This window comes from Podarcis gaigeae, assembly GCF_964106915.1.
Source record: "Podarcis gaigeae genome assembly, chromosome: 10".
Classification (NCBI taxonomy): domain Eukaryota; kingdom Metazoa; phylum Chordata; class Lepidosauria; order Squamata; family Lacertidae; genus Podarcis; species Podarcis gaigeae.
This window is the reverse complement of record NC_139686.1, coordinates 11,387,460-11,414,624: the sequence shown is the minus strand read 5'-3', so window position 1 is coordinate 11,414,624 and position 27,165 is coordinate 11,387,460. Positions and strand designations below refer to the sequence as shown.

The 27,165-nt window shown below is 42.1% G+C and overlaps 1 long non-coding RNA gene across 1 annotated transcript; it reads left to right on the top strand.

Moving 5' to 3' along the window:
• Positions 1-17,476: 17,476 nt before the first annotated feature.
• LOC310825768 lies at positions 17,477-20,784 on the top strand. Its single transcript, XR_014555526.1, has 3 exons — positions 17,477-17,687; positions 19,503-19,584; positions 20,001-20,784. It is a non-coding gene; the product is annotated as an uncharacterized lncRNA (long non-coding RNA).
• Positions 20,785-27,165: the final 6,381 nt, after the last annotated feature.

The window sequence follows — 27,165 nt, the reverse complement described above, 5'->3', positions numbered from 1 at the left end:
CTTAAAGAAATTATCCATGAGGATCAAGCAGGTTTCCTTCCAGGCAGACAGATGAAAGATAATATAAGAAATATAATTAATATTTTGGAATATCTGACTGCAAGGAATGAGAAACAAGCAATACTAATATTTGTAGATGCAGAAAAGGCCTTTTACAATATTGCTTGGGACTTTATGTTGAAGAATCTGGAGTTTATGGATGTGGGAACTGAGTTCTTCAATGGGATAAAAGCAATCTACTCAGAACAGAAAGCAAAGTTAATTGTAAACAATGTAACTACAGAAGATATAAAAATAACAAAAGGAACCAGACAGGGGTGTCCACTTTCGCCATTATTATTTATAATGGTCCTAGAGGTTTTCCTGAGATCATTGAGACAAAATGAACTAATAAAAGGGGTAACAGTTGGCCAGAACCAATATAAAGTAAAAGCCTTTGCTGATGATCTGGTAATTACGATTGAAGAACCATTAGAAAGTGTAAAAGAAGTGCTGGATGAAATTGAGAAATTTGGAAATGTGGCAGGGTTTAGATTAAACAAGAGAAAAACTAAAATAATTACAAAAAATATGGATCAAAGTACAATAGAAATACTGCAACAAAGGACAGAGATTGAGGTGGTGAAAAAAGTTAAATATTTAGGAATTTGGCTAACTCCTAAGAACATTGATTTGTTTCAAAACAATTACATACCAGTTTGGAACGGAATAAAGAGGGACCTGGAAGTGTGGGGAAGAATGAAATTATCGTTTTGGGGTAGAATATCCACGATAAAAATGAGTGTCCTTCCAAAAATGTTATTTCTATTTCAAACTATCCCCATATTAAAGGGGGTAGCTATTTTTAGAGAGTGGCAAAGAGTGCTTTCAAGATATATCTGGCAGGGTAAGAGGCCGAGAATTAAATTTAAATTATTAACAGATGCAAAGGAAAGAGGAGGCTTCGCCCTGCCAGCTCTGAAACTATACTATGAAGCAGCAGGTCTTTGCTGGTTGAGAGAGTGGATAAAATTAGAAAATAAAGAACTACTAGATTTAGAAGGTTTTGATAACAGATTTGGATGGCACGCGTATCTATGGGCTGAAAAGAAGAAAGTTCACAAAGGTTTTGGGAACCACATATTCCGGAGTTCATTGATTGAAATATGGGAGAGGTATAAAAACCTATTAGAACCGAAAGTTCCACACTGGCTATCACCACTAGAGGTTATGAGTGTAAAGAAAATAAATATGAGGGGTAAATGGATTACATACGGTGAAATGATAATTAAAGAAGGAGGAAAATGGAAATTAAAACCTCATGAACAAGTTAAAGAATATGTATATGATTGGTTGCACTATTTACAGGTAAATGAAATGTTTAAAAAAGACATTAAAGAAAGGGGATATGTTGAAAAAGACTCAAAGTTTCAGACAGAGGTGATAAATAATAATTGTAAAATTCTGTCAAAAATGTATAAAATATTGTTGGAATGGAATACCAAAGATGAGGAAGTTAAATCGGTAATGATACAATGGGCCAGAGATTTCGGATATAATATTCAGTTTGAGAACTGGGAAAAACTGTGGAATGAGAATCTAAGATTTACTGCATGCACAGTACTTAAAGAAAATGTTATGAAAATGTTTTATAGATGGTATATCACACCGGTAAAACTGTCAAAAATGTATAAGACGTGCAACAAATGTTGGAAATGTAAAGAAAAAGAAGGTACGTTTTACCATATGTGGTGGGAATGTAAAAAAGTGAGGGGTTTCTGGGAGTTGATTTATAATGAAATGAAAAAGATGTTAAAATATACATTTGTAAAGAAACCAGAGACCTTTCTTCTAGGAATTATGGGGAACGAAATTAGAAGAAAAGACTGTAAACTTTTCCAACATGCAGCCACAGCAGCAAGAATTCTACTGGCCCAGAAATGGAAAAAAGAGGAGCTACCGACAATAGAAGAATGGAGAATGAAGCTGATTGACTATGTAGAGTTGGACAGATTAACCGGAAAAATTAGATATCTTCAAGACCAAACGTTCATCGAGGACTGGGGGAAATTTGTCGAATATCTGAAAGGAACATGTAATGTGCAAACAACACTGGTGGGGTTTCAAGAAGCACTGTGAAAACAGAGATATATTGTTAAAAACACAAACAGAAGTGGGAGGGAAGTTGAATGGCAATATATACAGAGAAATGCGTAAACTGAGAAGTAAATATGGATGATTGTCAGAGAATCCGAAGGAAGTCCAAAAAGTCCAAATTTGTGAAAATCTGTGAAAATTTGGTACAATTGTATTTTCTTGTTTTGTATTGGAAAATAATAAAAATTATTTATATAAAAAAAGAAAGACTGCTCTGCGGACAGTTATCTAAGGAAGACGTATCAACAGTGGAGCCTCGTTTGTTTGGGAAGGACACAAATGCCTCATGCATTGCTCTTGGCCCCTTTGGAACTTACCTGAGTAAGCTACTCTCCTGTGAGCAGAGTAACGTGGATTTGACAAATTCATGGAGGAGAAGGTGTCCGGTTGTGCTGCTGCAGCAGATGCACCATGGCGTTTAGTCACTCTGCGCTCCTCCCAGTGGTCATTCCTCCTCTGGTCACTGCTGTAGGTCTGCATAACAGAGCTATGTATGTGAGCCTTAATGTGCACCTCAAATCTTCCTGCATGATGATACGCACTTTGGACTCCCCAAAAGGGCCGGCCCTACCACTGGACAGAGTGAACCAGCAGCCCAGCCAGCAGATGCTGGGAAGTAGGAAACCACACTGAGGTGCCAGAGGACAGAGATTTATATGTGTCACATAAGGTTACCAGATTTTTTTCTAAGGATCTGGGGACACTTTTTTTTTCTTTGTTGAAAAGAGAAAAAAGGTTATTTTTTTTAAAGTTGTTATTTATTTAAAAAAAGAAGTAATATCTTCTCTTCTGTGGACTCCTCTGTTGCATGGCCTTTCTCTGGGCCTCAGCCTGCTCTCTTGGGGACATTAAATGAAATCCGGGGATGTTCCGGGGATGGATTTTGTCCGGGGACAGATTTGTAAATCTGGGGGCTGTCTGGTAACTATAACATAACCTGCCCTGAACCCACAAAGCTGTCCCATCGCCAGTATTGAAACAAGATTCGGCTGCCAGGTGAGTCAGCTTCTATGCATTGAATGGGGGCCGGGTACCATCTTGCTCTTTGCCTCTGGCAGCAGAAGGACTTGGGCTTGCCCTGCTGCTTCTACACTAGCTGCCACCCTGAAATGTTCCAGAGAGAGACAGTGGCCCATGGCATTCCCACACAGGGGGAAGGACTGTACATCAATGGCCCCAATGGTCTGACTTGGTATAATACAGCATCCTACATACCTACGAAAGATACCAGTGCCAGCAGTGGTCAATAACTTGACAATTTGCTTTCATTTTTTTAAAAAAATAATATTTATTGAGGTTTTGAAAGATTACAAAAATAAAGAAAAAAAGAACAAAAAAACAGAAAAATAAAAACAATAAAAAAGACAAATAAATCCTTCCATAACTTATCTTTCATTTGCTTGTTTCCTTGACCTCCTCACACCTCCCTTTAGTTCAATTAGCTATTTCAGCAAATCCTTTCCATCTTTGTTTTTATCCTAATAATTTATCTTTATATAATGTAACTTTACATTCTCACCAATTAACAATCTATTTTTACTTATTCTTTTATAACATTTCTGCTAAAACCACGTAACTTCATTCCAACATCCTTCTAACATTCCTTAATTTTACAATGTTTCTGTAAATAAACGTTAAATTTCTTCCAATCTTCTTCCACCGACTCTTCTTCCTGGTCTCGGATTCTGCCAGTCATTTCTGCCAGTTCCATGTAGTCCATCACCTTCATCTGCCATTCTTCCCGGGTGGGTAGATCTTGTGTCTTCCAATACTTTGCAAAAAGTATTCTTGCTGCTATTGTAGCATACATAAAAAAAAGTTCTGTCCTTCTTTGGCACCGATTGGCTGACCATGCCCAGGAGAAAGGCCTCTGGTTTCTTCAGAAAGGTATATTTAAATACCTTTTTCATTTCATTATAGATCATCTCCCAGAAAGTCTTAATCCTTGGACATGTCCACCAAAGGTGAAAGAATGTACCTTCAGTCTCTTTACATTTCCAGCATTTATTATCAGGCAAGTGATATATTTTTGCAAGCTTGACTGGTGTCATGTACCACCTGTAAATCATTTTCATTATATTCTCTCTTAAGGCATTACATGCCGTGAACTCCATACCTGTGGCCCATAACTGTTCCCAGTCAGCCATCATAATATTATGTCCAACATCTTGTGCCCATTTAATCATAGCTGATTTCACCGTTTCATCCTGAGTATTCCATTTCAACAGCAAGTTATACATTCTTGACAAGTTCTTAGTTTTGGGATCTAACAGTTCTGTTTCCAATTTTGATTTTTCCACCTGGAAGCCAATTTTCTTGTCCAAATTGTAAGCCTCCATTATTTGGTAATAATGAAGCCAGTCTCGCACTTTGTTTTTTAGTTTTTCAAAACTCTGCAGTTTTAATCTATCTCCCTCTTGTTCCAAAATTTCCCAGTATTTCGAACTTGACAATTTGCTTTCAGCAACCTGACACCCGAGGCAGCCATCTCACTTTGCCTAATAATAGGGCTGGCCTTTTGGTTCTTACCGTTCAATAGTAGATGGAGGGGGGGGGTGATTACACCTTTGTACCTTTTTGTCCACTTTGGGAAATGTCTGACTTTCTTGTCCTTGGTCTTTTCCATGGGGCCTGGCAGTTTCTCTTACTCCAGCCCTATATATCTCAAATGTATTAATTCCCCTTACCACTCCCAGCTCCACTTTCCGACGCAGTAAACATGTTATTTCAAACTGTTCAACAAGCACTCTTAACTTGGCCTTTGATGGGTTCATCATTTTCGCGGCCGTGATCGTCTGCCGCAGGTAGTGTAGAGACAGTTCATAACATTCACGCCCCAAGAGGGTCCTGTTCCTGCCATTGCTGCGGCCTCCAATTCCAAGAGAAATCAAGCCTCCATGTCTGGTCCTCTCTGGGGTCCACCTCTTGCTCTGTCCCACCCCTCACCCCCCAGCCTCTGGCGTGCAAAAAGGACACCTTTTTCCTGTTCGCTTACCTCATCGCCCACTGCAATTCTGGAGACTTTTTCCTGAAGGAGGGGAAGGAGGGGCTTTCCCCATTTTCATCCTGGCCCAGAGAGTCTCTGTTAATGGCCTTCTTAATGGGTTAATGGCTCAGCCGTCATCAGCCTCTGTTCTTCCAGTGCCCCCCCTCATCCAGCGAGTTCTGCCCGCTGATTTGGCTCTTTAGCATAAACTGACTCCTGTTTTGGCACAGTTTAGTCAAACCTTGATTAATTCAAACTTTTACTAATTCCAATAGTTATGGGTGACGTGTAACAGCAAACTCTGGAACTCAGAACCTCTAACAATATAAATTAGCATTTGCAAATGATTTCCGAGTCTGTGCTGTGCCTCACGTATCTTAAGTGCCAAGTGATAAGGATTGCTCTGTGAATTTAGATTTTATTTTATTTTTGCATTTCAAAATACTGTAATGTTCCCCAAGTCACCAAGAAAAGGCAAATTGTGTTTTTAAAAACAATGTATATATATATTCTCTCTCTCTCTCTCTCTCTCTCTCTCACTCTCTCTCTCTCTCTCTCTCTCTCTCTCTCGGAATAAGTCCTTTCTTGAAAGTTTGGAAATAAAGTAACAAGAGAAGTAGGCTGTGATCCTAAATGTTATGTACTGAGTTGAATAGGATCCAAAATACAGCAGTGTGATTGGTCCTAGAACAATAGGATCCAAAATGCAGCAGTCTGATTGCTCCTAGAACAATAGGATTCAGAATGCAGCAGTCTGATTGGTCCACAGGAGCCACCCATTCCGGCTCCAGATAGAAGTGAATCCACAACCTGATTGGCCTACAGGAGAATTCCGGAATTAGCCAATCACATGCAGCCCATTGTGTAAATAATGTATATAAAGCAGATACTTTGAGGGGACTCTCATTCATTCCTCCTCACCACTATGAGCTGAATAAAGAGCATGAAATCCACTCTCGACTCTGAGTATATTTCACTAAACTTATTACAGAGTAAGACCCACTGAATACTGTGAGGGACTTACTTCTGAGGTTGGCATTCAACTAAATTTTACTCAGAGTAGTTCCACTGAAATGAATGAACATGACTTGCTGTGCAATCCTATGCATTTTTTATCCAGAAGTAAGAGTCACCGTGTTCTGTGGGGCTCACTCCCAGGTAAGTATGTTTAAGATGGTAGTCCACATTTGTTTCATTCCTTTCAATGCATCTACTCTGAGGAAAGCTTAGTTGAATATCACCCCAGGTAAACATGAGTTGTGCTGTAAATCTTTCTTTCTTTCTTTCTTTCTTTCTTTCTTTCTTTCTTTCTTTCTTTCTTTCTTTCTTTCTTTCTTTCGCATTATAGAGAAGGCAATTGCAGCAGCCCCATTGGGTGAGGCGATATAATTACTGGATTCACTTCCTTGGAAAAGCATAATTAAGGTAACTTGAACTGTGACAGTGGCAGAGCCAGCTAGTTTGCCGCTTCAACAAATTAATGGCCAGACCTTGTTCTCCCAACTGCTGTTAACTTTACCAGATTGTGGGACTGGATTCCTTTCCCGCCTCCAAAAATCCCTGCCTGGATAACGAATGAGCCACAATTTTGGGGCCAGTGGCTGTTGCTATGGCCAAACTCTTGCGAAATGAAAAAGCTAAAACTCTGTGAAGCCAGAAGGGGGGGAGAGGGGGAGGGAGTAAAATCTGGCAACCTCTGTGAATTATGGGAATTAGTGGAAATATGCTTAATTAACAACAATCTGCCTGCATTTTTTTTAAAAAAGCGCTGTGAAATTTGGATTTTAGTTTGTGGAAAAGGTTGCTGGTTTGAGTGCACCTCTGGGGGGTGAACCATCTTGGGTTAGAAGCACCCAAGTGACCTCCCCAGGGTGCAAGATGTGCCTCTCTGATGTGGCCCAAAGGAAAGCAGAGCAAGACGTTTGGCGTCATCTTGGTTGCAGAAGTTGCCGGAAGGAGCTGTACAAGGTGCCATCCAACTGTCTTAGGGGCTCCACTCTGGATTTGTGTAGGGTTTACACCATAGGTAGGCAAACTAAGGCCCGTGGGCCGGATGCGGCCCAATCGCCTTCTCAATCCGGCCCGCAGACATAGTAGCGTAGCGTGGGTTGTCAGCACCCGGGGCAAGGCAAGTAATTTGCGCCCCCTAACCCGTGGATTTTAGCGGGGGGCAGAGAGCTGCGAGTGCGAGCGTGCCCCCCAGATGTTGCGCCCGGTGCGGCCGGCCCCCCTGCACCCCCACGTTACGCCACTGCGCAGACAGTCCGGGAATCAGCGTGTTTTTACATGAGTAGAATGTGTCCTTTTATTTAAAATGCATCTCTAGGTTATTTGTGGGGCATAGGAATTCATTCATTAATTTTTTTCGGAATATAGTCCGGCCCCCCACAAGGCCTAAGGGACAGTGGACCGGCCCCCTGCTAAAAAAGTTTGCAGACCCCCTTTCTCTCTAAGATATCCCACAAGGCTGCTGAGGTTTAGGATCAGAGATTTCCTTCTCCTAGATGGGCTTAACAAGCCCCATCTGACCCTCACTTCCCTCTACAGCACGTGCAGAAACCACCATCTTGACTGCTCGACCCACTGTTGGTCTTGTCCCCTCAATCTGCCAGAGCCTGTCTTTGCATGCAGGGGGAGTCCTTAACTCCACCAGGGTTTAAGACCCATTGGCTACCCTCACCTGGTTTGGCCAGCCAGTCGAAGCCATTTGTTGGGGTGCGGCTGCTGCTTCATGCTGACAGCTTCTAGAAGCCCCAGGTGAGAGCTGAGTGAAGGATGGGGACCAAAGGTGGACAAACAACCCCAGAAGGACCATAACATGTCTCCCACCAGAGGAGTACTGCATTACCGCTTACTCTTCATCCAGATGTGTTGCACTACATGGACCAGGGCTGCAGTCCAAACCACTGAGCGTCTTGGGCTTGCCGATTGGAAGGTCAGCGGTTTGAATCCACGCAACGGAGTGAGCTCCCGTTGCTCTGCCCTAGCTCCTGCCAACCTAGCAGTTCAAAAGCACCCCAGTGCAAGTAGATAAATAGGTACCACTGCAGCAGGAAGAAAAATGGCGTTTTCGTGCATTCTGGTTTCCATCACAATGTTCCGTTGCGCCAGAAGAGGTTTAGTCTTGGCCAATGATGGGAGTTGCAAAGGGTACCATCTTGGGGGAGTTCTTCACTGTGTCCTTAGAATCCTAGAATCATAGAGTTGGAAGAGACCACAAGGGCCATCGAGTCCAACCCCCTGCCAAGCAGGAAACACCATCAGAGCACTCCTGACATATGGTTGTCAAGCCTCTGCTTAAAGACCTCCAAAGAAGGAGACTCCACCACACTCCTTGGCAGCAAATTCCACTGTCGAACAGCTCTTACTGTCAGGAAGTTCTTCCTAATGTTTAGGTGGAATCTTCTTTCTTGTAGTTTGGATCCATTGCTCTGTGTCCACTTCTCTGGAGCAGCAGAAAACAACCTTTCTCCCTCCTCTATGTGACATCCTTTTATATATTTGAACATGGCTATCATATCACCCCTGAACCTCCTCTTCTCCAGGCTAAACATGCCCAGCTCCCTTAGCCGTTCCTCATAAGGCATCGTTTCCAGGCCTTTGACCATTTTGCTTGCCCTCCTCTGGACACGTTCCAGTTTGTCAGTGTCCTTCTTGAACTGTGGTGCCCAGAACTGGACACAGTACTCCAGGTGAGGTCTGACCAGAGCAGAATACAGTGGCACTATTACTTCCCTTGATCTAGATGCTATACTATTGATGCAGCCCAGAATTGCATTGGCTTTTTTAGCTGCCACGTCCTTACAAAGCTTATTTCTCACTCCCTGTGAACAGCAGCCAATTACGTAGAGGAAAGGGTAGAAATGCGCATGCCAATGGTGCCATGGGTACAGGCATGGGTGGAACTTAATGTGTGAGAGGGCGATGTGACAGAGTTTCACACAGGGCTGCCATTTGTTGTGCTCTTTGTAACATACCGTTCTGCCCACTTTTGATCAATAGGACACGAGAGATCAGATTACGTTCCTGAATGTTCTTGCGTTAAAAAGAAAGAAAGGAAAGGGAACAGGCTGAACTTAATTTCCCATGGTGAAGCACTTATTCTGACTTGAAATGGTCGGGTTCCTTGCACTTTACAATAAACACCGTTTTGCATACATTACTCACATTCTCTGGGACTGCCACCCGCTGCCCACAACATTGTTAAGGGTAAGTTTTGCCATGCCAAAGATTTATTCCTCCTGCCCCCTAAAAGCTTTGTGGTCTCGGCTGAAAGGCAGATTCCATGCTAGTGATTACCGGGTTAGAAACTGAAAAACAAAACCGGCACTAATCCAATGCCTTTTTCTGCAATTGTATGTGAGCACACTGTGCAGATTTTGGGCCATCTCGTCTCAAGAAGGGTAGCATAGAGTGGGAGAAGGTGCAGAAAGCAACATCCAAAATCTTTTTGAAATGAAAACTATCCTTCCCGGTGCCGGTTGAAATAAACAAATAACAGGAATAACTGTTGTGTGTTTGTTGACTTGCAGAGTCGTTCTCCTGCATTGGGAGGTCACTGTGTTACGCAGTGCAGTGGGTCATCAAGTGACAGACTTGCATGTGTGAGCCAAACTTTCACTTTCAAATAGCAATGGGATATAGTTCAGGCACTCTAAAATCGTGCACATAGCAGTCTCAGGGATACAACTGGATGAAAGAAAGCAACGTCGGGTCTTGCACACTCAGATTGGTCCTAGTGCAAGCTTGCCAACTCTAGGGGGCGGAGGTGTCTTGCACCCCCTCAATATTTGTTTGAAGGGGGTCCAGGCTGTCCCCAATATTGAGGTGTCCCAGCGCAGCCTAGCGGAAGGCTGCCCTGCCCTGTATTGTGTCGGGAGACGTGAGTTGGCTGGAGCGCGTAGAGGCTGGAATCAAACCATATCTAGAAGGACACAGGTTCACTACCCCAGGTTTATGTGTTTGAATCAGCAGCTCAGATGGCAATGACTTGTCACCTTGTCATCTGAAATATACTCGGAGTTGAGAGTGGATTTCATGCTCTTTATTCAGCTCATAGTGGTGAGGAGGAATGGAAGTTCCCATGGAATGTCTACTTTATATTCATTATTTACACAATGGGCCCCACATGATTGGCTAATTCCGAGATTCTCTTGTAGGCCAATCAGGTTGCGGATTCACCTGGAGCTGGATTGGGTGGCTCCTGTGGACCAATCAGACTGCTGCATTCTGAGTCCTATTGTTCTAGGACCAATCAGACTGCTGCATTTTGGATCCTATTCAACTCAGTACATAACACCACCCACAGTGGTCTTGTTGGGAGGCAAAGCTTTTATTACCCTCCTTATCGACCTGCTGTCTGGCAACCTCCATACCCCCCCCCCTCTTTCCTGACCGCCATGCCAAAAAAAGGAGAGACTCCTTTGGGCTGCCCAGTAATCTCAGAATTGGGTTCCTTCTGGTTTGCGGGATGGCTTGCCATTGATCTCCACCCCGCTCTCCAAAGATCTCTCTGCAGGTGCTATTTTGACCCATTTAGATCATCGTCTCTTGCCACCACCACCCCTCATTTCTTCAATGCTGTTTTCAACCATCTGTCTCTCATCCCCCTTACTCCTTTTCTATCTATTCTTTCATCTTTGCCTGCACAATGCCTTTCCCAATCCACCTTCCCTCCTGGCCGAACTCTGTTTTCCTTTCTAGCAAACCAAAGGTCTTCCAGGAGGTCTTGTAATATCAAGCAGAAAATAACTTGAGGTCTATTTTTTCCACCTCTCTTCCCACTTCAATTGATGCCCACAGCTATTCTAATATCCACTGTAATAACAGTTGCAATAACAGTTGGGTGTATTCATGTGTCTTTGGCAGTGGTAGGAAACCATTTCCCCCCCCAGACCCAAGACCACACATCCACCTGGGGACCCTTCTGGGGCCCATATGCCAACAGAGGGTGGAGCCACAAACAAAAGCAGGGAGGGCATTATATGCAGTTTCTAATCTTTGTTCAATTGCCCTTTCTATCCACCATCCAAACTGGTAGATAGAATTGAAGGGCACATTCCTGCCTGGCAAAAACACCCCATGAAGAACTTTCTGACTGTAAGACCTGTTTGACTCTGGCATGGACTGTCTTGATTCCTGCATGGCAGGGAGTTGGACTATACGGGACGCGGGTAGCGCTGTGGTCTAAACCACTGAGCCTCTCGGGCTTGCTGATCGGAAAGTCGGCGGTTCGAATCCCCATGACAAGGTGAGCTCCCATTGCTCTGTCCCAGCTCCTGCCAACCTAGCAGTTTGAAAGCAGGCCAGTGTAAGTAGATAAATAGGTACTGCTGTGGCGGGAAGGTAAACGGCGTTTCTGTGCGCTCTGGCTTCCATCATGGTGTTCCATTGTGCCAGAAGTGGTTTAGCCATGCTGGCCACATGACCCAGAAAGTTGTCTGTGGAGAAACGCCGGCTCCCTCATCCCTGAAACCAAGATGAGCACTGCAACCCCATAGTCACCATTCCCTGGACTTAACTGTCCAGGGGTCCTTTACCTTACTAGATGGGATTCTTTCCAGCTTTACAATTCTATGATTCTACACAGGTCAGTGGAGCTGCTGTAATTCCTGTCGCTATGTTTATAGGGGATTTATTCCTTCCCCCTCACTCCCCTTCCCTGATTGCAGGCTAACCTAATTGCAAGTTGCCTTCTGGACTAGTGGTCCACAGTGTCTGACAGCATCTCTCCAGGGTTTTTTTAGGTAGGGGACTCTCTTTTTTTATAATAATATTTATTAAAGTTTCAAAAAAGTTACACAAATGAGAAAGAAAAAATGAGAAAAAAAGAGAAAAGAAAAGCAAAAAATACAAAATATAGAAAAATAAAAGCAATTAAAAACATTTCCCTCTTTCCATGTCTTATCTTTCATTTACTTATTTCCCTGACCTCCTCACACCTCCCTTTTTTGTATTCTAGTTCAATTAAATATTCCAGCAAATCCTTTTCAACTTGGTTTTTATCCTAATGGTTTATCCTAATGTAGTATAATTTTACATTCTCGTCTTTCAACAATTAAAGAATCAATTTTTACCTAATCTTTTATATCATTTCTGCTAATACCGCATTACTTCATTCCAACATCCTTCTAACATTCCTGAATTTTACAATGTTTCTGTAAATAAACTTTAAATTTTCTCCAATCTTCTTCCACCAACTCTTCACCTTGGTCTCGGATTCTGCCAGTCATTTCCGCCAGGTAGGGGACTCTCTACCAGACCCCCAGTCCTATCTGGAGATTGAACCTGTGACCTTCTGATTGCAGGGCAGATGCTCTACCACTGAGCGATGGTCCTTCCCCAAGGAGAGAATCCTGCACCACATCACAGGCAGCAGGCTGGATTTGAGGGGGGGGGGGGGACAGGACAGGCCCTGGGGCAACAGAGGAGACGGGCTGGAGGACTCAGAAGGAATAGTTGGGGTGTGGGTGGCTACTTCACCTGTGGGACACCCAGACCCAGACCCAGAACGTGCTGCCTGAGGTGATTGCCTCTCTTTGCTTAATGATAGTGTATGTGGGGCTACATGGGGATACCTTTGAAGGTGACGCGGGAACTGCAATTAATCCAGAATGCGGCAGCTAGACTGGTGACTGGGAGCAGCCGGCGAGACCACATAACACCGGTCTTGAAAGACCTATACTGGCTCCCAGTACGTTTCCGAGCACAATTCAAAGTGTTGGTGCTGACCTTTAAAGCCCTAAATGGCCTCGGTCCAGTATACCTGAAGGAGCGTCTCCACCCCCACCGTTCAGCCCGGACACTGAGGTCCAGCGCCGAGGGCCTTCTGGTGGTTCCCTCATTGCGAGAAGTGAGGTTACAGGGAACCAGGCAGAGGGCCTTCTCAGTAGTGGCGCCCACCCTGTGGAATGCCCTCCCTTCAGATGTGAAGGAAATAAGCAGCTAACCTATCTTTAAAAGACATCCGAAGGCAGCCCTGTTTAGGGAAGTTTTTAATATTTAATACTGTATTGTTTTTAACACTCGATTGGGAGCCGCCCAGAGTGGCTGGGGAAGCTCAGCCAGATGGGCGGGGTATAAACAATTTATTATTATTATTATTATTATTATTATTATTATTATTATTATTAAGTTTATGCATGCAGAGACAAAGGGCAAGAAAGGGTTAATGTATGTGTGCTTGCCTCACACCTGCAGCTGCTTAAGTGTGAGTCAGCACACCTGTATAAATGCCCTTGTGTTTATATAGCAAGCCCATGTGTTTGTAGCAAGTTTGCCTTGGCCCCTGCCCCTTGGCTAGAGCCTAATCTGTTGTGGATCTCTCCAGGGAGGATGTGTTGCTGTAGGCTGTCTGTTGGGCATTAACAACAGGCTCAGGTAGGATTACTTCATGCTACACCTGTATGTAACTGCTAAGCTGAGGAACTGCATTATATTTTGGGCTAGCCATCAGTCAAGCAACTGACCTTACCCAAATTGTCTGTTTTTTTTCCTTCAACAACCCCATTGTGAGCTTTCCACTTACAGTTTCTGCTGGCGTGTTGAGTGAGCACTCTGCATGTGCCCTGACACTGGTGCACTCAACCAACCATATGGCAGCCAATTTTATGGAAGCCACTGAGAGGTTTTTGCAATGAAGCGGTAGACCAGTTCTGCCAAATGAGCAGGGCAAGCGTTTGCATATACCGGTATGTATTTGTGCATATACTAGTTTATATGTGTGTAGTTTCAAATTTAGAAATAATTCATATAAGTCTGCTACTGATGGATTATCTATTAAAATACCACCAATATATGAAGTCGCGGGCAGGATTTGAAATATAAGCAGTGGATTAATGAAAGATTTAACAGTAGTGTTGTAAAACAGCTAATATAAAGGAGTGAAAAACAAACATCGGGAAAGGAGAGGTGGGAAGTCAAGAAGAAACTTCACACATTTTTAAAAAAATGTATATGATGATAAATTCTTTGAAATGTTGGAGACTTAATAAAAAGTATATGAAAAAAAAATTATATAATTCTGCTGTCCAAAAGCTCATTTCTGATGGGCAACTGCAAGGCTCTCCTTTCTTCCTTTACAGCCAAACCTTGATTTTTGAACGTCTCGGCTGCTGAACGTTTCAGAAGCTGAATGCCGAAAACCCGGAAGTGAATGCTTCCGTTTTTGAACGTGCCTTGGAAGTCGAACAGCTTTTCATTTCCCCCCACTGGCTTTACAGCCAGCCCATTGATGCTCAGTTTTCAAACGTTTCGGAAGTCGAATGGACATCCAGAACGGATTACGTCTGAAAACCTAGGTTCCACTACTACCCTGTGCTATCTGTGCAGGAATGCAGGTGGTGCTGTGGTCTAAACCACTGAGCCTCTTGGGCTTACCGAACGGAAGGTTGGCGGTTTGAATCCCTGCAACAGGGTGAGCTCTGTCCCAGCTCCTGCCAACCTAGAAGTTCGAAAGCAGGCCAGTGCAAGTAGATAAATAGGTACCGCTGCAGCGGGAAGGTAAACAGTGTTTCCATGCACTCTGGTTTCCATCACGGTGTCCCGTTGTGCCAGAAGCAGTTTAGTCATGCTGGCCACATGACCTGAAAAGCTGTCTGTGGGCAAACGGCTGCTCCCTCGGCCTGAAAGTGAGTTGAGTGCCACAACCCCATAGTCACCTTTGACTGGACGTAACCGTCCAGGGCTCCTTTACCTTTTTTAACCTATTTTTACATATGGCTACTGTGCCTTAGAACGGATAAAATATCTTCCCACCCTTAAAATGAGACATCTGGAACCCCAGCGGGAAGTAACTGCACACAATTTACCTGTGCTCTATTGAGCTAAATCTATTGTAGCTCCATGACTGCTGTTGCCTTATGCATCGATGCTGTGTTTATGCGTAATCGCTGGTTCTGCCTTTCAGATGTTGATTATGATGTAAATTGTGTTGCAGCTGCAACTGTGATACTGCACTAAGATTTCTTCAAAAAAAAAAGAAAAGAAAAAACACTGAGAGACAAAATGAATGCTATATTCTCTCATTCAATGTTATGTTTCCTCCTTTAACTAGAGTGTTTATTATGCGAGATGTGGAACAAATGAATTGAGATACCAAATAGTTTTTGTGAGCTGATTTCTCTCCCCCGCTCCCTGTCTCTTCATGATGCCACAATACCATTATAATTGTGTTTAAAGGTTCACTCATCATATATTCTTCAGTGCTTATTACCATAAATACTGCTTGCCCAAAAAACAAGATGATTGAGCCTTCATGCTACAATTTCTCTAAATAATTAAATCGTATTATATTAATAGAAACCCTCTTTGTTTATTTCTTTATTTCAGTTACCTGAAGCAAATAAAACAATTTCTCTCCGATTTGAAATTTCTCGAAGTAGTACTTTTAATAGCTTTTAAAGCTAAATGCTAAGCTATAGCTATTGTCTGGCTTTTTTTGTCTTGCAGTTTTTCATAGTGTTTTCATACTCGATGAGTGCTCTCCCCATTTTTTGTTTTCTTTTAATAATATGAGCATATATTCATTTGAATCTCAGTGAGATTTGGAATGGACTGTTAATCAACACAACACTTCTTACGCAGGAGTGGCAAATTTAGTTTGCTGATGACACAACCAGTGAAGGAAGATACGGCATATAGAAGATGGTGGAGGGGAAAAAACCAAATTTGCCTTACACAAATTTCTGTCTGTTTGTAACTCAGATTGGGTTAGTTTGTTGTTGTTGTTTAGTTTAGTTGTGTTTGACTCTTCGTGACCCCATGGAACAGAGCACGCCAGGCACTCTTGTCTTCCACTGCCTCCAGCAGTTTGGTCAAACTCATGCTGGTAGCTTCAAGAACACTGTCCAACCATCTCGTCCTCTGCCGTCCCCTTCTCCTTGTGCCCTCCATCTTTCCCAACATCAGGGTCTTTTCCAGGGAGTCTTCTCTTCTCATGAGGTGGCCAAAGTACTGGAGCCTCACCTTCAGGATCTGTCCTTCCAGTGAGCACTCAGGGCTGTTTTCCTTCAGAATGGAGAGGTTTGATCTTCTTGCAGTCCATGGGACTCTCAAGAGTTTCCTCCAGCACCTTAATTCAAAAGCATCAATTCTTTGGCGATCAGCCTTCTTTAGCAGACCTTATTTTTGCATAGACCTGGAGCCACAAAGTGTTTGAGAGAGAAAACTCTGGCTGACAAAGTCCATTATGCTATTGGCCTGGATAACATTTTCATTCACCCATTAATTAGGTTCAAAATAAAATAAAAATAATTAAGTTTGTTCTGGGTATAAGCTTTCGTGCGCATGCACACTTCTTCTAAACCCCAGAAGCCAGCAACAGCCAGGAGCTGGAACAGAGAACTATCAAGGCCCCACCTCAAGTTATGGTCTTGATCATGGGTAGGCAAACTAAGGCCTGGGGGGCCAGATCCGGCCCAATCCCCTTCTAAATCTGGCTCATGGACAGTCTGGGAATCAGTGTGTTTTTACATGAGTAGAGTGTGTCCTTTTATTTTAAAATGCATCTCTGGGTTATTTGTGGGGCATACGAATTTGTTCATATTTCCCCCTCAAAATATAGTCCGGTCCCCCACAAGGTCTGAGGGACAGTGGACCGGCCCCCTGCTGAAAAAGTTTGCTGACCCCTGGTAACTAAGTGTGAAATACTAAGTGTGAAATACTGGTAACTAAGTGAAAGAGAAACTTAATTCAGACTGCAGTCCTTACACACTGTGGAAATACTCAGTTGAACACAGTTGGGCTAGGATAGGATTGTACCATTAGGCAAGTTGCTATATTATACCCTTCAACTGCCCCCAAAATACTGGGAATGCTATGAAAACCCAGGCTACAGCTATCCCAATCCAGCTCTAGTTGGATCGAGGCAGTCGTCTTTCTTTCATAGCCTAGATATTGCACCCCATCTATTTGCACCTCAGCAATTAAAATAGCTTAGAGGTTTTGAAATTTGAGATTTAAATAAACATGAAGCTGTTTTATAAATGCTTTTAATAAAACAATAAAGTAAAATAGCGCAGCATAAGGAAGTTCCCTTAAATCTTGACTCAGCCGTCTTTAAGCAAGCCATTATCTCTTAGTCTTTGCACACCCACCTAGTCCGTAAAAAGAGGGACAAAGATATTGCCCTACTGTTGCATAAGGGCTCTTGAAATATTGGTCCAGTTTGCATGTGAACAGTAAGCCAAACGGTGGCTTTGGTTACAGTTTGTGAAACGAACCCAAACCTTGAGTTTGGACATAACGCCAAGCTCAGTATATATGGCTAAGTCTTGGGGTACCGCTCCCAGAGCTGTCACGTGATTGGCCGACTGTGAGTCACATGAGAGAGGCATTCCATTCTGTTGTGACTGTTATTCCAGTAACTGACGTTTTTTAACTGCTTTCTGCTTCTCTCTCTCTGTGTGAGGGACAATGGCTGCTGGGAGAGGCTTCTTAGGAGATGCTGTGTTGTGTCAGTGGGATCTGTCTGAAGTGAAACAGGCACAGGAAGGATCCTTAAACATTAACAGGGAGAAATCTGTGCAGGAGCCTCTCTGTAAGGAGCAGAGAGAATACTGCTGAGGTGAAAGTATAAGATGAAACTGTAAAGCCTGAGTGAGACCTGCAATTCAAGTGGGAATGTGCCCATGTTCAAATAAGCATGAGATTACAAATATATTCTTCTTAGTTATATGTTCACGAAAGCAAAGTTCTTTTGGATATAAAGAGTCTGGGCATTGTATAGTCCTTACACAGAAGCTACCATTCACCTGGAAGTGTTATTTAGCTTCCTAGCTGTAAGCTACTCTGTTCCTTCCTTTGCATATCACCAAAATTTTATTTTGTATATGCACACAACAGACTGCAGCTCCCAGAATTCTTTGGGGGAAGCTGTGACTGCTCAAAGTGGTATCATGGCGCTTTAAGTGTGTGATGTGGATTTAGCCTGGGGGGAGGGTTTTCTGAAGAGATTTCTGGCAGAGTGGAAAATGAGGAAAGGGAGCGAGGAGACTGCAGAGAGAGAGAAAATGAAAAGTGCAACCTTGTTCCCTCATATTGTCCAGCATTTCTTCAACAGAAGCTCTGCAGTCAAGGGAGTGACAGAGACTGAAGCCCACAGCTTTGCTCCTGCCCAGAGAAAGGTCTGAGAGACATACCTTTCTGGCCTGAGCGGTTTTTGTTTTCTGTCGTTCTGTCAAGAAGCTGTGCCCTTAGCTAACTGTCACTCTTGCTTCTTCCGCTTTTCCTTGTTAAACATGTCACAGGTCTTTATTTTCTTTAAGTGGTTTTATTGTGAGAGAATCAGTCACGTGTTGTGTTGTGTACTGAGTTGAATAGGCTCCAAAATGCAGCAGTCTGATTGGTCCTAGAACAATAGGATTCAGAATGCAGCAGTCTGATTGGTCCTAGAACAATAGGATCCAGAATGCAGCAGTCTGATTGGTTCACAGGAGCCACCCAATCCAGCTCCAGGTGGAAGTGAATCTGCAACCTGATTGGTCTACAGGAGAATCCCGGAATTAGCCAATCATATGGGGCCCATTGTGTAAATAATGTATATAAAGCAGACATTCTGAGGGAACTTCCATTCCTCCTCACCACTATGAGCTGAATAAAGAGCATGAGATCCACTCTCGACTCCGAGTATATTTCAGGCTATAACCGAAACAAGAATTTAAAGAAGTGTTTTGGAAAGCGAGTTTTGTTTCCAAATAATACCGGGAACCCAAAAGTCTAATCAGTATTAAAATATGATGGCTCTGTTGCCACAGCTTTCACCCTGTGTGTATTTGTAGTAAAGCCAGTATTTGTTTTTAGTGGGGTAAGATAATACTTTAAGACAGAAGAGGGGCGGCTGTTTTCTGTTTCTATTAAGTGTCCCACTGATTTTTCCATTACATCCTTTCAGGAAATGCAGAATTTTGGGCTCTGGCCCTTTATCCCAAGGGACCACTGGTGGGGCAACTAAGTTACATTAAGAGTTTTACTTTGCAACCCTACACATTTCTACTCAGAACTAAGTATTGTTGAGTTCCATGGGGCTTAGTGGATATAGGATTGCAGCCATAATTGATCCATTAATATATCTGCATAAAACATATTCACCTTCTTATCCAACAGACTTTGGGGGAAACTGCCTGCTTCAAATGAGGGTGCTGTGCTGTTTTTATTGTAATTATCTTTTAAATCTGAAATACATCTTTTTAATATAGGTAGATGGAGTTTTAATTCTATTAAGGCTTATTTGATTTTTTTAATGATTGCTTTTCCTCTGTGCTTTGAGCTGTTCTTATTTTAGCTGCAAACTGCTTTGAGTCCCTGTCAGGGGAAAAGGCAGGGTATCAATAAATATATGAAGTGATAGTTCTAAAGAAGACTTCATTTTTCTTTTTTTTAGATGATCCATGGCGCTCAAGGTGGATGTCAGAGAAGATATCACCTTTCGGCTTCTAAGGCATCACCTATCAACCGTGATATTTGTAAGTACCTGTCTTTATGTTTGTATTAACAATGTTCTTAAACTGCCCCCAAACTGGCATTCTCTGGGCAGTTATCAATAATGTTCAGTACGATGAGAGATCAAAATAAATACATAAAACAAGCACAATATAAATTAAAATAAATAAAAAACATGGCACAAAACATGGACGTTTGCATCCGCCTTAAGTCATACTTATAGTAGTATGACTCATGCAACACGTTGGCGATTAATATACACACAATAATTGCCAAAATGATTATACATTCTTTATCAATCTTCCGAGAAAAATACAAAACATTATGCAAAGCCACAGAGACTTGCGAACTACCCAACCTAAGATGAACTTTATAATGTCTGATTTCAATGGATTTTTCAAGTGCTTAACTCAGTCTTTTGTTTTCTTTATCTTTTTAGGTAAGTTCATGAAGATAACAACAAACGGTAAGTTCGGTGTTGTTCACAATAGTCTTACTATTGAAATGGCAGAGAAAGTGGGGGAAAAGAGATGTAACATAACTGCTAGGCATGCCTCTCTGGGGATAAAAGTCAACCAGGTGCCACCACGGAAAAGTCCCCGTTTTAGTAATCATCTGTCGCACACCATTTGGCTGGCGACATCCAAGAAGGCATAAACGAGTTAACTTATTTTTTTTTAGAAAATGCTGCAGCCTAGTTGAAAGGACTCTTCAAACCATGTTTTTTTATTGTTTAGTGGAAGCCTTCTTTTGCTATCACACCGAAGTTATTCTGTCCGCTCTGTTACCTGTGTTTCTTCAGGTAGCTTAGTGATGTATACGGCCATGTTTCCAGAGATCCTGCTGCTTCATAACAATGTTTGGCAGTTTAGGTCATCATGTCCCCCAAATGAATGGTTGGCGGTTACCATAGGGATAAAAAGGGCTTAAGAGTCTTTGTGAGCCGCAGCATAAAAAGAGAGAGAAAAAAAACCCTTGTTTTGGCATGTGTCTGCAGTAGAGTATTCACAGTGGATTGTGAAGCTTAATTTCAGGAATAATAGAAGGGTCAAGGAACGGCTCATTCCTTTCTGCCTCCATATTCTGTTGAGTGGACGATGAAAATTCACCAGCTGCCACAGCAGTAAAAACATATTTTTTTCCAGAAAAGAATATTTTCTATTTCTGAGGAAAGGCATTTAAAATATTGCGGTGAAAGGCATATTGCACCGTTCTATTCCCAAACAGCATTTAGTATGTATGTATGTATGTATGTATGTATGTATGTATTTGTTTGTTTGTTTGTTTGTTTGTTTGTTTGTTTTCCTGCCTTTCTTCCAAAAAACGGCACCATTTTAATTGTTCCTCCTTGTGAGCTGTTTGTCATAAATAAGCTATACATGTCAAACCACTCTCAACCTTGTTGGGACTGTAGAATAATACTGTTATTTTGAACCAACCAACGTTCACAAAACAGTGCGTAAGCTTTTGAGTTACACAGAGCTCTTCTCTCAAATGGGATGCTCAGCAATATGAAAAAGAGTGGGTTGGGGGAAAGCGACGGGGTGAGCAGTGAGAGAGGATGCTGAGCTGGATAAACTTTTGGTCTGATGCAGCAGGGGCTTTTCATCTGTTTATTGGTGTTGGCGTGTAGTCAAGTCCTATCTGCCGTTTGTTTCCGTTCTAAATTGCAAGGGAGTGAGGGGTTACAAAACCAAAGCAAATTAGAATTGTGCCTTTGGAAGAGCACCTCAGGTTGCCTAGAGACATACTGGAACCAAGGAGCAAATGTAGGTTGTTCATTTGAATTAGGACGGTCTCTCGGTTAACAAAATTTCAGAAGGAATTCTAGCCAAGAGTTCTGAATTTGTGGTTAGATTTAACTGATCTTAGATTGGCTGTTTGACATTGCTCTGTGGGCACATCTAATTCAGGATTAAGCTGGTTTAATACCCAGGGAGTATTAGGCATTGAAATTCTATGAGAGAGACTACCATTACCATGATTTTTTTTTGAGGAAGCCATCATGTGATAAGGCATAGCTATCATCACACAGAGGATGATGTCAGTGCAATATGTGAATGAGCTACTATTTCTCTCTCTCTCTCTCTCTCTCTCTCTCTCTCTCTCTCTCTCTCTGTGTGTGTGTGTGTGTGTGTGTGTGTATTTTAAACCCATGGCCCAATAACATAATAGAACCAGCAGATCTGTTGGCCCCTGAGGGAGACCCCAAAATGGCACCACGGAAGAAGGGGTGAGGGAAGATCTATATAAGGAACAAGCAGGGAATAAAGATTGGCATTGGGATCAAGCACGGTCAGAAACTACATTCTCCAGAACAGGACCTACACATCATTCTCCATTTAGATCAGATACCTTTTCAATTATAGAGTCGGCAAGGTATAGCATGACTGGAACTTCAGCAAACAATTACTGGTAATAGCCCCCAAAACTTTGCTCCGCAAAGGGAGAGAGGGTTTGCTAATCAGTATGATCAAGGGTGATTTCCCTTCTCCCATGGCTAACGTAATCCACTGATACCTTAAGTGACAAATTGTTAGAGGAGGCCCCAGATAATTTAATGTATGCAATGCAGGAAATGTTTGTCAGGCTCAGCGTTGGATTTAGGGCAGTGAGGATGGTTCCCTGCACAGGGTGCCAAGCTGATTGGGTGCATAATGATATTATTATTATTATTATTAGATAAGCTATATTTATATAGGTACCTACTGAAAAGTTCCATAAAAAGCAACTGTACAGAAAGGAATTATTTATTGATGTAAGCCAGGCATCAGCAAACTTTTTCAGCAGGAGGCCAGTCAACTGTCCCTCAGAACTTTTGGTGGGCCGGACTATATATATATATTTTTTGAGGGGGGGGGGAGAACAAATTCCCATGTCCCACAAATAACCCAGAGATGCATTTTAAATAAAAACACACATTTTACACATGTAAAAACATGCTGATTCCTGGACCGTACGCAGGCCGGATTGAGAAGGCGATTGGGCCGGATCCGGTCCCCGGGCCTTAGCTTGCCTAACCATGATGTAAACCTCCAAAATGTATTTTGGATAGTTAAGTTTTTACTTCTGTCTTTAGTACATTTTATTTTATTGCTATACTGGTGGCTGACGCAAATAAAGATTCTTATGATATGATTGTGAAAATAAAAATATTTGGGAGTGGGGCACACCAAATTTTGTCCTTGGGGCACCATGTTGACAAAGTCCACCACTTTCAGGAAGACAGGACCTAGATTGTAGAGTTGGAAGGGATCCTGAGAGTCAACTAGCCCAACAACCTGCAATGCTGGAATTTCAACTAATGTATCAATGGCAGGTGGCCACCGAACCTTGCAGCAATGCTACGGCTGTCGGAGCACAGTATCGTGAGAGGCTGCTGTTGACTCTCACATCTCCTTTGAGGGTGGGGTGAAACTGTTCTGCTCTGGTTTCTGCCACATGTTGGAACCTCTGAAACTTGGGATTTTGCCTACGTGCAGCTTCACATAAAGCAATTAAGAGTTGGCCAAAGGCCAAGAAGACTGAGCAGAGGGAGTTATTCTGCCTAGAGATATGGGACCTTGGATACAGCTCAACTATAGGTCGAGGTCTCCACATAGGCATGATGACTCATGACCTTCCTCGCTGGATAGTTGGTTGGTCAGTGTGGTGTTGAGAGTCGTTTGGAGTTTGTTAAGAGAGAGAGAATTTAAGATGCGTGTCTGTATCCTGTATATAGTAACTTGTGAGTCTGCTGCAAATAATAAACACCTATAAGTAACCAAGTTACTGGTAGCAGTGTCTTGTTCTGAAGGGATAGGTTACCCAAACCTGACTGTGTAGTCACCACAACTAGGCCCCAAACTTCCCAAATTCTTTCTTTGAGGATCCATTAGCTAAAATCCATTAGCTTGAGCTGTATAACACAAACCAGCTGAATAAACAAAGCCTTCTCCTTTATCAGTCCATGAAGGCGTAATAGATGGCCTTGTCAGTTCCGAGTGGAGACGGGATGGCGCCTGGGAATGGACTGGGAATGGAGCCTGGAGTGCAAGATAAGAGTACAGGCTGCAGGAAGGTCTGTTCATGCTCAAGGATGTAGACTTACATGTACAAACTCATGAGGCTGGATTCCTGGGGAGGGGGAAAGGGGACCTGAAGGGGATATAAGCTGTGTGTAACTGCTCTTTAAGTGTGCCTGCTGTGAACGATCACACAGTGCCTTTCTGCTGCTCCGGAAAGCAGAAATAAACTCTGTCTCTGAAGCAACCCTCGGTGTCTATTGACTCCTCCCTCCCTCCCAGGAGCAACGCAGACCCAACCAATGGGAAAGGTCTGAAAGGCTACAGTTCCTGCTTCATCCTTCCTGCCTGCAACTGATTGCTTCTGGAAGTCTGCGTATGCTCTGCTATATTCAACTGGGTCTGGCTAAGATCCTGCAACAGGTTAAAGTTGCGAAACACCAATAGAAACCTCACAAGGCAGGCGGAGGCACAGCCCTCTGTTTGCAAAATGCAGGTCGTTGCAGGAGCAGCGGGTTATAAATTGTCCTCCTTTAGACCCAAGGGCAGCTATATTTTGCACAACAGCAAAAGGGTAGTTGCGCTGGCACTGAAAGAAACAAAAACCCTCCATGTCCCTAAATGGGATACCATTGACTGTGGTACCATATTAAAAACAATAAATCATATTTATAGATTTTATCCGGCGCACGCTGTCCAAGAGCCTGTTTACTGCGACAAAGTGGGAGGGGGAATCAGCAGAAAAGCAAGCGAAAGGTCCCATTGCAAGCTGATGACCTGCTCAGCTGGTGAAAGAGCAAGTAGGCATGGCCTACTAATTAAATGAGCATAAATCAGTTCTTAAGCCACCAGCAGGTACACAGCCTTGGGTCTGTTTACTGGACCCAGCTCATGGAAAATTCCAACCGAGGATTGTGAGAACTAAACTAAGTGGCTTTATCAACAGCAACATGCAAGAAACCAAAGGGACAACACTTTGTTTTGCAAAAGAATACTTGGGTTTTCTTTCTTTTTTGGCAGCTGGGAATCTGCTGGTTATCGGGGATCCCACTGGGCTACTCTGGGCAATAAGTACAGTTTGGAACAGGTATAAATGTAACATTATTGCTTTGCTATTTCAGGCTGATTCTGTTTGTTTTGAACGAAATTCCAGGGCCCTGATCCAGCAAGGAGGTATACATTTATGGAAGTTACTGTGTATCCCAGGCTGAATGTGGGCTTCAGCAACTGGAAAAATGTCTGCCGCTTATAGAGATAATTGCTCCTGTGAGCGATCTACTTGGGTAATCAACATAAGAAGCGAGCAGCCAGCTCAGGCAAGATCATTTTTACCCCTTCTGTGAACTTGGAAATGGCAGCTTGTATTTTTTTCCCAGTTCATGAAAGTGGAAGTATTCATTCTTTCATGTTACACTTTTCACCTGAATTAGACCACTTCTGGGAGCTGTTCTTTTTTTTTTTTAGTGGCTGCCATTTTGTAGAATCTAAACTGATCACAGTATGTCACAAACACATGTTCTGTGTGTTTGGCTGTTCAGGAGGAAGAATGGGGCTGGAAAAAATATGTTCTCTGTGTGCGCGCTTCCTAATTAGATTAACAGTTGTATAATAATTCAAAAGAAAAGCAGTGAAATTTCCAACTTCTTTTATTCTATTTGAAGAATATACAGTTTCTCAGAATATATAGTTTCTCCACTGAGGAGCAAACTCGTACAAATGCCAGGAAGCTGCGGCTCTTTTATTTATCTCATTCCATATCTAACGAAAATCTCTGATTTGGTGCATTATTTATGCTAGTGTCTGGTTTGGTGTTTGAATCTTTGGTTCTACAGTATAAATGTATAGTGCTGCAGTATTTTGAAGCTATAACAATGTCTATAAAAGTAAGTGATCAGGAATTGGTGCCAGTACTAAGAATGGATGTTGTTTTGAGTCAAGATCTATTGTTTTGTTTAGGGCCATAGTTTTTGAGTTGTTGTTGTTTAATTAAGTGCTATTAAAAGTGGAAATTTTCAAAATTCATACTTCCATTGTGACAGCATTCTTTATTATATAGCTTCATCCTTAACAAACATTCCCCTCCCCCCCCCCCCGGATAAATTGAGTTTTTGGATGGTCAAATATGCATCTTCACATTGCCAGTCAACAGTCATGGAACTGAAACTGCATATTGCTGCTCAGATTTTTTTGGGTTATTTCATTTGGAAAAACATGAGATTATTATTATTATTTTTTAAGCTTTTATTTTCAATGCAAAATCGTAACAAAAATTACAAACATTGAATAAACAAAAACGAAAAAACACACATCTACAAAGCAAAACCATATCATAACATACATAAACATAAATTGACTTCCTTCCTTTGTTCTAAGACCTCCAAAGATATTTACTCTTACTGTATTGTTGTGTCTAATTAGATTACTTCCATCTTTATGCTTTTTTACATCATTTTTCTTGTTCTTTAACCCTGTAAAGCATCATTCATTACATACCAATATACTGACTCCAGAACAATGTTTTTTCATATACTCTTTAGCACAACCCCATTCTTTTAATAGTTTCTGGTCCGATTGTCCCCTTATGTAAGCTGTAAGTCTTGCCAGATTTATGTATTCACAAAATTTAATTTGCCAATCTTTCACTGATGGAATTTTTCTGCTTTTCCAGTTTTTAGCTATAAGCATCCTGGCAGCTGTTGTTGCATAAAGGAATATTCTCCTTTGATTTTCGGGGATATCATTTGTAATTAAACCTAAAAGGAATGCCTCCGGTTTTTTACTAAAAGATATTTTAAACATCCTTTTGAGTTCTTCATAGATTTCATTCCAGAATTGTTTAATGGGTCGGCATTCCCACCACATGTGGAACATTGTTCCTATTTCTTTTTTACATCTCCAACAGGTATTCGATTTTAATTTGTAAATTTTTGCCAATTTTACTGGAGTTAAGTACCATTGGTACACCATTTTCATAAAATTTTCTCTTATTGTATAACATGCCGTGAATTTGATGTCATATTTCCATAATTTCTCCCATTGATCCAGCCGAATTACATATCCTATATCACATGCCCATTTGATCATAACTTCTTTTATTTCTTCATCCTTTAATTCCCATTCCAATAATAAATTATACATTCTGGATATATTTTTTTTTGAGTTTTGTAATAATACTTTTTGTAATTTTGATTCTTCTTTTTCAAATCCTATTACTTTATCCTGGTTAAATATTTGTGCAATTTGGTGATATTGAAGCCATGTGGTACAGTATTGGGTCACCTCGTCATATGGTCTTAGTTTTAATTGGCCCTGTTCTTCCTTTAGGAGCTGCTGGTAAGTTGCCATTCTTCCTGTAGTATTTTTCTTTTTAACTGATATTACTTCTAGCGGTGAGACCCACCATGGAGTTTTTGGTTCTAACAACCTTCTATGTCTCACCCAGACCTTGTATAATGCATTTCTAATTACATGGCTTAGAAATTCTTTATGGACTGCCACTTTGTTATAAATTAGATAGGCATGCCAACCATATCTGTTGTTCCATCCCTCCAAATCCAAAATGTCGCTGTTATCCAATTTGATCCAATCCTTGATCCAAGT